The sequence below is a fragment of the Phyllostomus hastatus genome, unplaced genomic scaffold, assembly GCF_019186645.2.
Source record: "Phyllostomus hastatus isolate PE091 unplaced genomic scaffold, TTU_PhHast_1.1 phas_contig_65, whole genome shotgun sequence".
NCBI lineage: Eukaryota > Metazoa > Chordata > Mammalia > Chiroptera > Phyllostomidae > Phyllostomus > Phyllostomus hastatus.
In genome coordinates, this window is record NW_025333932.1 from 7309087 (window position 1) to 7321174 (window position 12088).

General features: G+C 35.6%; 1 non-coding gene across 1 annotated transcript; it reads right to left on the bottom strand.

Moving 5' to 3' along the window:
- Positions 1–11277: 11277 nt before the first annotated feature.
- Positions 11278–11383, bottom strand: LOC123825873. Its single transcript, XR_006786970.1, has one exon. It is a non-coding gene; the product is annotated as a U6 spliceosomal RNA (small nuclear RNA).
- Positions 11384–12088: the final 705 nt, after the last annotated feature.

Consider the following 12088-nt stretch of genomic DNA (forward strand, 5'->3'; position numbering starts at 1 on the left):
ATGGCCACAGCTATGGGCAACTGGTGGTTCGTAGCTTTGTCCATCACTGATCCTGTTTATGTATTATGTCTCATGCAGACTTTTTAAGGAAACATCAGGTGACTCAGCCTCCTACAGCTCAGATATGGCACTCTGCAATTTCCGGGTTTTCACAAAATTAAATCACCTTTGAAAGGAAAAAAGATTTCAGGCTGTTGAGATGCAGGAAAATATGACCCAGCAGCTGATGGCAATTGGAAGATCTGTGTGAAGAACCAAGGTGCCTACTTTGAAGGGGAAGGAGGCATCACTGTCCTATTTACAATGTTGCCTGTATCTTATATGTTCTTCACTAAATGCCTCTATTTTTCATATTTCATGTCTGGATACCTTCTGGATAGACCTTGTATGTTGGTCACTCTATTTTCTCTTGACTCCTCTGTGTCCCATTTGTCTGCATGCTCCATGAGGAGAACCGTTTGGAGATCCCCAGATGCTGCCACCACCCACATTGGGATCATCAATATGTAAAGCCTAGTTGTTGTATTCTAATACTCTTAGAGCCTCCAATCCAAAATCAAATAGGATAGTACTGGATTCTGGAGAGAAGGGGGGCGGATAATGTCTTTGGTTTCTGAGCCCTCTTGACTATTTCCTTCAGCATAGTTTTTTACCTCCCCATCTCTATGATATACTTAAATCTTCCCTAAGCCACTTAGTGTGCAACAGAAGAAACCTTTCTGTCCTACCTTATAATTCTACTTCCTTTTCTCTAATCCACTGCCTCATTGCTTGCATGGGAAAACATTGCATCTCTTCATCTTATTGCTGAGCAAAGCTCTTATTCATGTAGGGATTTAAAGGAACAAATACTGGCATTTTTTTTTAAAGGAGAGGGAGATGGTATATTTCACCTGAGCTAACAGAGAGTCTAAAGTGCCTTTTAATTCAAGAATATGAGCCCATATTCAGCAAAGAATAATGTGAGTCATAAAGGTGTATTTTACAGATATGTAAGACTATTTTCTACCGAAATATCTTCAGATTGAGATATGGCCCTACAATGTGTGTTAAAATAGTTACTTTCTGCTTTGTTTGATGTTTTTAAATTAGACTAAAATAGAGTACTCTCCTGACTTCTTAAGTGGGATAAAATAAACAAAATTTAGTTTTTCATGCTTATGATATATATTTTCAGTACATCATTTAATTCTTATTACCATAAAAATATCATTAAATGACTATCAAATCAAGTTTAATCAAATGGCCTTCATGACTATATAGACCTGAGCTATATGCACTTATATAAGAAATCACAAGCTTTTCTATTTCTGTGGCTGTATGCTTCCTATATTTTGTTTGGGACACACTGAAAAATTAAGAAAATATAATTATAAAAGTCACAAAGATGCTGAATAAAATAAAGGTAAATTAGATCCATTTTTGTATTTTTTCCAATTAAATGGATAACAATTCAAACTGGAACAATTTCTTGAAAAACATAAACTTCTAAAACTGACTCAAAAAGCAAAAGAAAATCTGGATTTATAAAGAAAAGTAATTGCATTAGTAATGAAAATACTCCCTATCACCAAATTCTGCTTATCACTTCTTTGGTAAATTCAAACATTGATAGAATAATAACACTAATCATTTTAAAGCTCTTCCAAAGGACTGAAGAGGAGGGAGCACTTCCTAACTCAGTCTATGAGGCCAGGATTACTCTAACTCCAAACCCTGACAATGACATTGCATGAAAAGAAAACTGCAGACCAGTATTCCTCATAAATATACAAGCAAAAAAATCTTAATAAAATACCAGGTATCCAATTCAAGTATATATAAAAAGGATTGTACACTATGACAATGTAGGTTTAACATCTGAAAAATCAAGTAATATAATTTACCATATTAATAGACTAAAGACAAAATGTCATGATCACCTTGTAGGATGCACAAAAAGCCCTTGACAGAATCCAAAACATTTCAAGACAAAATTAGTCAACAAACTAAGAATAATCTTCATTACATATAAACAAATAAAAACTATTATAACTATGACAATAACAAGTGTTGGCAAGGATGTGGAGAAAATGGCACCATAATACATGCCGGTGGGATTGTGAAATGAAGCTACCATTTGGAAGAGTCTGTCAGTACCTCAAAGTGTTAAACATAGTTACATATGATGCAGAAATTCTACGTGTAGGTATATGCTCAAGAAAAATAAAAATATACATCTACTCAAAAAGCTGTATAAGAATATTCATGGCATCATTGTTCATAATAATCCACAGTGGAAACAATCCATATGTCCATGAACTTATGAGTGGACAAACAAAATAAGATATATTCATACAATAGTATATTTATTTGACAATAAAAAGTGAAGCACTAATAGTTCTATCTCATGTCTGAATCTTGGAAACATTGGTCAAGTTGTAGTGATGTTGAAGGATTACAGGGAAGGTCAAGAGAAAATATTTTTATGAGGAGACAGTAACATAATGAGCTTTACCTGGGCCATATTGACGGGTTTGATTTGGGAGTGGGTGGAGACAGGTGTACCTCACAGCATCATGTTTTTGAGATTCTTGTACTTTATTCTGATTTTCTCCATGATTGAGTAACCTCTTCCTCAGGCCTTCTCTCTCCCCAACAAAAGATTCTTAAGTCCAGGCTAACAACAAGGAAGGTTATTTTTTTTTAATTAAAAAGTATGTTTAGTTTACTTTCTCACCTCTCTCTGTTTTCATTCTCATATAGCCAAGTCATTCAGAGGGTGGTTATTATAGACCTTTAGATAAAAGGGGGTGTTCATGGTGGGGGCATAACTGTGGAGTCAAAAATCTGCAGGTAACTTTTGCCTCTACCCTCTGCCCTCCACATCTTGAGATCAAACAACCTTGGATTAAAAACAGTGTTTTCACTCTGCAGCTGGGAAGCCACAGTTGGAGAAAAATACTGTTTTAGACTCAAGGGTAGTTGAGTCTACTCATAAGAAAAGCCAACTGATTTTTTAAGTAAATATTCATATTGATGGACCTGTGCAGTTTAGACATGTGCAGTTCAATTCCATGTTGTTCAAGTTTCAATTTTATTTCCATTTCATAAGAAATTAATGTTAATTCTTGGGTCTCAATTATCATGAAGACACCAGCTCATCAAAATCAACTAGCAATTAAAGCTGTGATAACTATCACCTGTAGAATAAGGAGTAGAAGATTAATTCAATCTCTGCTGCGTTTCTTTTGAAATGGTCAGTTGTACTAAATATTCATTGTTCTCAGTCAGTTCCAAACAATAGAAAAAAAGAAAGAATCAAAATTGCTGAACCCATTTTCATTAAGATTTATATCCACAGACATAAGAGTTAGAAGATTTTAATGGTTATCATTAAATTAAAATATTGACAGTATTGATAAAATGCAAGTAAGACACACAAAAAATTCTCCTGAAAACAGTGGCATTAATGGTGTGTAGGAATACATTACTCCAGGTAATTAAAAGCCCAGAGACACTAATACATAATAGTGATAATGCTTAGGCTTCAGTTAGCTTAATTACATGTCAGCTACTAGCACTCCAGAAACATCACCAGATACATTTTTCATATGTTGTCCTGATTTTTAGTAGTTGCTTGAAGGTTAATTTTTTATTAATGTATAAGAGGTACATACTAAATATAGACATTGGAAAATTACTTATGATAGTAATAAGTATCATAAGGGTGCAGCCGGGGGTGGGGGGACAAGCAGGGATTGGTAATGGAATCCAGAACTCAGGATATTCAGGAAATATTAGAGAAAAAAATATATATGATGTCCTTACCCCCACCAGTCTGAGTTGGGGGATGGGACACATGGAGCAGGGCCATTGAGAGCTGTTTTGCAAAGAAACAGCTTTGCAGGTAACCTCTGACATGGCCATTTAACATATCTATAGGTTTTAACTGGTTTCATAGATATGTTAAATAGCTGTGGTCATGCTTTGAGCCAAGGGGATGGAAGTGTCTTTAACCCAGGATATAACTGAGAAGAAACTCCCCCTGGTTACAGTGCATGCGTGAGTGCTTGGAGATGATTGGCTCCATGCTATGGGGCCATGCCTACCCAGACTTACTATGGCAGCCCAGTAAAACTGGATGAATATAGGAATGCTGGCAGGTGTAACTGACTGTGGGAGGAGTTGGAAATGGGGCTGCAGAGGAAGATTGGAGCAAGGATTTAAACCCAGGCTCGGCAGCCACACCAAGTCAGGACCACAAGGCTTGGGTGAGAGTTAGGACCATGCAGCTCTGGGGTTCTCCCTTTTGCCATGTGGCTTAGGTAGCAGGAGAGACTTTACCTGGAATAAAAGGGGTGAAAGGACTCTTGCTGGTGGGCCATGCATGAGAAGGTTCCTCATGGCTTTGGATTAACTGGAGATCGTGGCAGCAACACAGCTCATGGGAGCTGGGAGCCTGAATCACGGACTTCTACTTCTTTTCCTGAGATATGGTACCCTGGACTAGGCAAAGGGGAAAAGGAAGGAATGTGTGTGTTTGTGGGTATTCTAAAGAACTTTAGTATTTTAATGAAGATATTACGTCATTACTCTAAATCTATATAACTTTTAAATAAATAATTCCTTTCCTTTTCACCAATCTCTGGAACTGAGAGGCATCTTTCCTCTGGCAGTGGGCAAAGGGAACCTAGTACGGGGTGGGGAAACCCCTGGAGAAAAAAAGGGGTATCCTTTTGGTAATAATATATCATTCACCCCTCCTGATCTATTCTGTAATAATAGCAAAACAGAAATCATAATTTGAAGCTAAGAGTTAGATAGCCATACTGGATTGTCACTATTGTGAGACTCAAGATTTGTATGACACTTGAGTTTCCCTGAGGAGTTAAAATATCTTAGGAGGAGATGGCATGTAATACTTTATGACAATAGCATTCTTTAGGTTGTATTGGGCATAAAGTCTTTTATTTTATATATGGAAATCTTTACAAATATAAAATATATGGAATATAAATAAATTAAAAGCATTGTAGAGAAAGGGATTAAAGTACCATTTCATCAATACAAATGCTTCAGTACAGAATACATAACTAAAAATTTCAGATCATACATTTCTATCCTAAAAATTTTTATGTGTATATATTCTGAGAGATCTTTAATTGATTCAGAGTTCTTGGAGGTAACTAAAATAACGTTAATGAAAACTGTATCATGTTGATATCAACTTTCCCCACTTAATTTACTGTCCATAATTGTGTATTTTTAACCCATTCTCATATTTCTCTCTTTAAAACAATGTTGTATCATGGAGAACACAATGCAATTGTATGATTGCGGATACTGATAATTAAGAAAATTCTGGGGACTTCCGGCAAGATGGAGGAATAGGTGGATGCACCGTACCTCCTCGCACAACCAAGCATAGAACAACAATAATTTACAGTCATAATATCACTCAGAACTGGCAGAGGATTTATCTGAATGGAAGTCGGACAGCCAAGAAGTTGAAGTAGACCCGTACATCCAGACTGGTAGGGGACGACAAGCCAGGCGGGCGCGGGGATGGCACGGGTCGGCGGCACGCGGAAGTCGGGGAAAATTTGGCCCAAAATCGGCGCGACAGCCATCCAGGGCGCAAGAACACAGTGGTGATCCCTGAGTGCGCAAGATGCGGCTGGGGGACCCAGTGAGGCGGCAATTGTGGACCAGGGCGGAGCTCGCAGCCCAGGATCCCAAAGAGGTGTCTGAGCCCAGGAGAATGGAACTACCGCCATTGTTCCCGCCCGTCCCGGTCCCCGCCCCCACCCCCACATATAACGTCACAATCTAGCGACTGGGGTGCCCAGCTTTGGTGTACACCTAAGGCTCCACCCCCCACCGTAACAAGAGCAATGAGACCGGAAAAAAAAAAAACAGGGAGACAGGGAAAGACATAAGATATGTTTCCAGCAGAACAGATCAGTCCCCCAGGACTCATCCTTTTGAGCGACCAAGAAATAGCCAATCTATCACATGCACAGTTCAAAACACTGGTGATCAGAAAGCTCACGGAATTGGTTGACTTTGGGCACAATTTAGATAAAAGGATGCAGGTTACCATAAAAGAGATGCAGGAAGATACGCGGAGGAGAGCCAATAGTGAAAGGAAGGAATCTGAGTCTCAAAACAATACAGTGGACCAGAAGGAAAATAGAATCAACCAAGCAGGAAAGCATGATGAAATAAGAATTCAAAAAATCAAGGAAAAGCTTAAGAGCATCCAGGACACGTTTAAACATTCCAACATTTGAATTATAGGGGTACCAGAAGGGGAGGAGCAACAAGTGGAAAAGTTATTTGAACGAATAATAAAGGAGAACTTCCCCAATCTGACAAAGGGAACAGTCTTCCAAGAAATCCAAGAAGCTCAGAGAGCCCCAAAGAAGTTGGACCCAAGAAGAAACACACCAAGGCACATCATAATTACATTAGCCAAGGTACAAATGAAGGAGAGAATCCTAGAAGCAGCAAGAGATAAGGGGACAGTCACCTACAAAGGAGTTCCCATCAGACTGTCAGCTGATTTCTCCAAAGACACCTTACAGGCAAGAAGGGGCTGGAAAGAAATATTCCAAGTCATGAAAGACAAGGACCTACATCCCAGATTGCTCTATCCAGCAAAGCTCTCATTTAGAATGGAAGGGCAGATAAAGTGCCTCTCAGATGAGGTCAAGTTAAAGGAGTTCATCATCACCAAGCCCTCATTTTATGAAATGCTAAAGGGACTTATCTAAGAAAAGAAGATAAAGAAAAGACATGTATAGTAAAAGGACAGCAAACTCACAATTATTAACAACCACACCTAAAGCAAAACCAAAAGAAACTAAGTAAACAACTAGAACAGGAACAGAACCACAGAAATGGAGGGCACATGGAGGGCTAGCAGCAGGGGGGTGGGAGGAGGAGAGAGGGGGGAAAAGGTATAGAGAATAAGTAGCATAGATTATAGGTTGAAAATAGATAGGGGGAGGGCAAGAATAGTACGGGAAATGTAGAAGCTAAAGAACTCACAAGTATGACACATGGACATGAACTAAAGGGGGGGAACGTGGGTGGGAGAGGGGGTACAGGGTGGAGGGGAGAGAAGGGGGAAATGGGACAACTGTAATAGCATAATCCATAAAATATATTAAAAAAAGAAAATTCTTAGGTTAGATAATTCCTTCCTAGTTTACTTAGAAAAGATGTCACAGTTGACTCAACAAATTCCTATACTGTGTTTGGAAACATTTGTCTTAATCAATGTCCCAGTTCCCAACTTAATAATAAAGAAAGTATTTCATCTGCTGTTATCATCTTGAATGACATTTTGAAAATCCTCATCTTGAATGAGGATTTTCTGTAACAGATTTTATCAAACTACATTTTATCAAACTCTTCACATTCCAATCCCAAATTAATTAATCAATTCAAAACTCTTTATATGTAACAGTAAAAAAGTGCTCAGTACACTATACTCATTTATCTCACTTATATTTTAAATTAATTATTTATTCACTTATATGATTAATTCCTTCATACATAAGGTTTATATTTCTACTTAAATTATGAAATATGAAGTATATATTCTAAAAGTCTGAATCTTACAAGAGACCAAATATTTACATATTTTCAATCAAACCTGAAAAGACAGTCAGGCACCTTTGATTACAGGCAAGGCAGATACAGTTGTGCATAACCTGGGGGCCCCCTACTTGTGATTGTCATCTGAAGTGTGTGTGTGGGGGGTGCAGTCTTATGGGGCCAAGTCCTTAACCTGTGGAATCTGACACTGTCTCCAGGTAGATAATGTCAGAATTGAATTTACTTATAGGACACCCAGCTGATGTCTCAGAGAATTGCTTCTTGTAGGAAAAATCTCCACACATTTGGTGACCAGAAGTGTCAGAAGTGAAGTGTTTTGAATGAATAACAGAGGGAACACTCAGACAGTAGCCTGAACTGAGGTTTTTCTCTACAATGAGAGGGAAAGAATGTATTTTTCATTTTAACTAAATATATGTGTATAAATACAGAAATTCTTAAAATTTATAGGACTTTTAGCAGTTAAGAATTACATAAAAGAAACCAAATTCTATATATTCCTTGGCATCTTGAACAAATATATAATCTATATACACTGTAAAATAAGTAGGCACACAATACATATGTACAACTGGATAAGTCCCTCCCTTTCCAAGGAAGACAAGTAGTATACTAATACCCCATTTAAGATAATTTCCTCTATATTAAACAATATTCTAAACATGTTATGTGAGATTTTTCATTATTCCTGATAATAAACCTAAGAGCTAAGCATTATAATTTTCCCATTGTATTAACAAGTATGGTTAGTAAAATGAGAAATTAGTATGTATCTGTAGTCGCATGATAAGTATGTGACAAATATGAGATTCAAATCTTAATAGACAAACTCCAGAATCTTCTCTTTTAGACACTTTTTCATACCAAAAGTTTAATTTTGTGAAACACTGATTATGCACTATTTATAGATTGACATAATAGATTATATCACATATGACAGAAAACTAAAACTATGAAATTGAATTCCATATCCTGTTCCTTAAAGTTTCTTTGATACTAAATCCCTTTGAAAATCTGGTTAATACTAAGGACTTTCCCTCCAGAAATTTGGGTGTACACATGTGTATGTATGTATGTATACATATCTATATATACATTGTTTTGTGTTATATTTTAAAGGTTCTTCAGACAGCCTAAACACCAATTTATGAAAGTTGAATTAACCCTGGCTGATGTGATTCAGTGTATTGAGTGCTGGCCTGTGAGCCAAAAGGTCACCGGTTAGATCCCCAGCAAGGGTATATGCCTCAGTTGCAGACCAGGTCCCCCATAGGGGGCGGGTGAGAGGCAACCACACATTGATGTTTCTCTCCCTCTCTTTGTCCCTCCATTCCCCTCTTTCTAAGAATAAATAAATAAAATATTTTTTAAAGTTGAATTAAATAAACACTATGTTTATTGGTCAATTTCCCAATTTTTAATTGATTTCAATCAATTTTTATTTTAGGTGTAAAATATTTTAATTTTTGCTTATGTAATTTTTAAAACACAGAAATTAATTTTCCTTTTTTTAAATTTTTTCTATTGACTGATTTTAGAGAGACATAGGGAAAAAAAGAGAGAGACAAAAATATTGATTTCTTGTTCTACTTATTTATGTATTTATTGGTCGATTCTTGTATGTGCCATGACCAGGAATTGAACCCACAATCTTGGAGAATCAGGACAACTCTCTAACTAAGTGAGCAACCCAAGCAGGGCAAAAATAATTTTACATTAGCAGATTATTTAAGGTTATTCAACCTGCTGTATAATTTAATTTCAATTTAACTATTTCTAGAGCATAGAAAGGCAACCCATGTATTTTGGGGCAGATGATATTTTTGCGGATTAGCTTGAAAATATTATTTTCAGTAACATTATTTTGTTTTGGATGATGGGTTGATTATCTTAAATCTCTGTTACACATGTCTCCCTTGCCTCAATTATGATAGCTACAAACTCACTAATGATTAAATAAATGAAACAGATTCCTGAAGGAAACCCTGGTCTGTCGCTCCTCAATGATCAAAAATGAACATTTATAGAAACAATATGTTCAGTGCCAGAAGTACTAAGCTAGACAGAGTAATAATCTTCATATCAAAGTTGAGAGAAATTCCATAAATGTCTTTTGTATAGATATGGTAACTATTAGCCAGACCATTTTCAGGGCAAGCAATAAAAAATCCAGCAAATTAAATGTTTTAGTTGAGCACAACTGAAAATTCTAAAACTAATATCTCTCCAGACATGGCTTAACCACATATCCTAACCAATTTTTCAGCAATTGTTCTACCTTCCTCTGTATTGCAGAATTCCTTCCTTGTGGACATAAATGCTTGCTGTAACTTGTATGACACATAGCTTTCATTTTCAACAGAGAAGGAGGCTGCTTCCTACAACCAATAAACACATGTCTATGCTTCACTGTGACTGGGCCATCCTGAAATAATCATTGCCACCAGGGGAGTACCACACACTAGTACTTGCATAAGAGTTACATACAATGTCATAGATTTCTAGTGTCAAAAATTTAATAATATATGCTTATTTTTGTTGCTTTTATTGAACAATATACATATTTGAGTGGTATTAGTTTGACAATTATGGAAACTTGACCCCACTAATCTACCTCAAATCTTATATTAACAAGTTTACATCTAATTCCCTATATTCAGTTATGAAATGGAAATCTACTTGCCCCCCATTCACTATTATGTTTATTATAAGAATGAAGTATAAGTCAAGGGTAATATGACAGTGGCCAAGAGGCTTTAGATTTATGGTAAGTGATCCTTGTGAGAATAAGCTGCAAACATCAGTTACTAAGTATCTTTCAGAAATGGCATTTTACCACAGTCATCCTTATAGGATTCCTTTGAAAGCCTTATTCAATGCTTTTTGAAGGGAATTAAATGGATCTAACAGCGTTAAAAACCCAAAGACCATGTCCTTAAATTTTTTAAAATTACATTTGAAACATAGTTACTTTTTAGTAGGTTTTAACAGATTAACACACTGTATTTATCAAGATTAATTTTTCTTACCAACATTTTGAAAATTTTAGAAACTAGACCATTCTTGAAAATAGATTTGAAAGTGAGGTTAAAAAATTGTATTGTCATAATTAATCAATTAACCCATCCATTCACAAACTTTAACAAAAGTCATACTTTTGCAGTAATAGAAGGAACATATTATTTTCCCAAAACATAATCTACTCACCACTCCATTTTGGAAATAAAGTTTCACCAACAATCATGCATTTTTAATATAAGTGTTTATGTGGTTAGTTAAGCAAGATACCAGTTTCCATGTCTATAAACTGGAAAGAAGTGTAACTGATTTAACTACTTTTTAGAGATATTTTTTTTGAGAAAATGCTTGGGTCAGAATCTGGTACTAACTTAATAAAATAATCTAACATTATTTTGTTGTTAATATTATAATTATTACTGTTCAATTTGATGTGTTATGCTATAATAAATCTATTTTTTCTAGTTTTATTCCAATATAATTGACATACAGCACTCTATATGTTTAAGCTATACCAGTTAATGATTTGACTTACATATTGCATGCAATGTGTACAAGGTAAAATCTAGCATCTCATATCAACACAAAAATATATTTTCCTTGAGACGAGAGCCCTTAGGATCGACTCCCTTGACAGCTTTCATATATATCCGAAATATGGAACACTTCACAAATCTGCATGCCATCTTTATGCAGGGGTCCTGCTGATTTTCTCTGTATCCTTCAATTTTAGTGTACATGTTGCTGAAGCAAGCACAATCTATTTTTAAGTGCCTATTTTGATAGATAAATGCTTATTTTGTCAAACAAAGAAATTCTTTTCAAGACATTTTTATTTCATAATGTGCATTAAGTAGTGAGGAAATGAGATTCCGTAGTGTATTTTAGCAATCAACAAAAGATGAGAGTCTTTCTGAAATATTTATTTTAGGCCTCAGACTTTAAACATTAGATATTTGCTTTCCTGGATCATCTTCAGAATCAAATAATAAACAATTTGATTTGACATATTTCCTCTTTGGTGTTTCATGCATCTGTTATAACATAAACAAGGGTAGCACTTGATGAGGATCTGGAGGAAGAAGTTTATAAATAAAACAAAATTTAACTTAAAAGTTGTTAACTGTATCTTAGTATTAAAATAAATGTAATATACTTGTTATAGTATCTTTCTGCCAAAAACTGGAGTAATTTAAATAACTCCACAATACAATAATATCTAAGGTGGGAAAGTATATAGCCAATTTAGTCTTATTCCTATTTTATTAAAATCTCATTTAGCACATTAAATGATATATTTCTCTGGATTTTTAAGAGTAAATTTAATTACCCATAAAGGCAAAATTTTCCCCAAATAATATTACTTTGTAAGTATTTAAACCTTAATGTAGGGTCCACTTCTTCTTAGCTCAGAGGTTTTTCCATGTGTCTTTTTGGCATGCTTTATATACATCTATTGTCT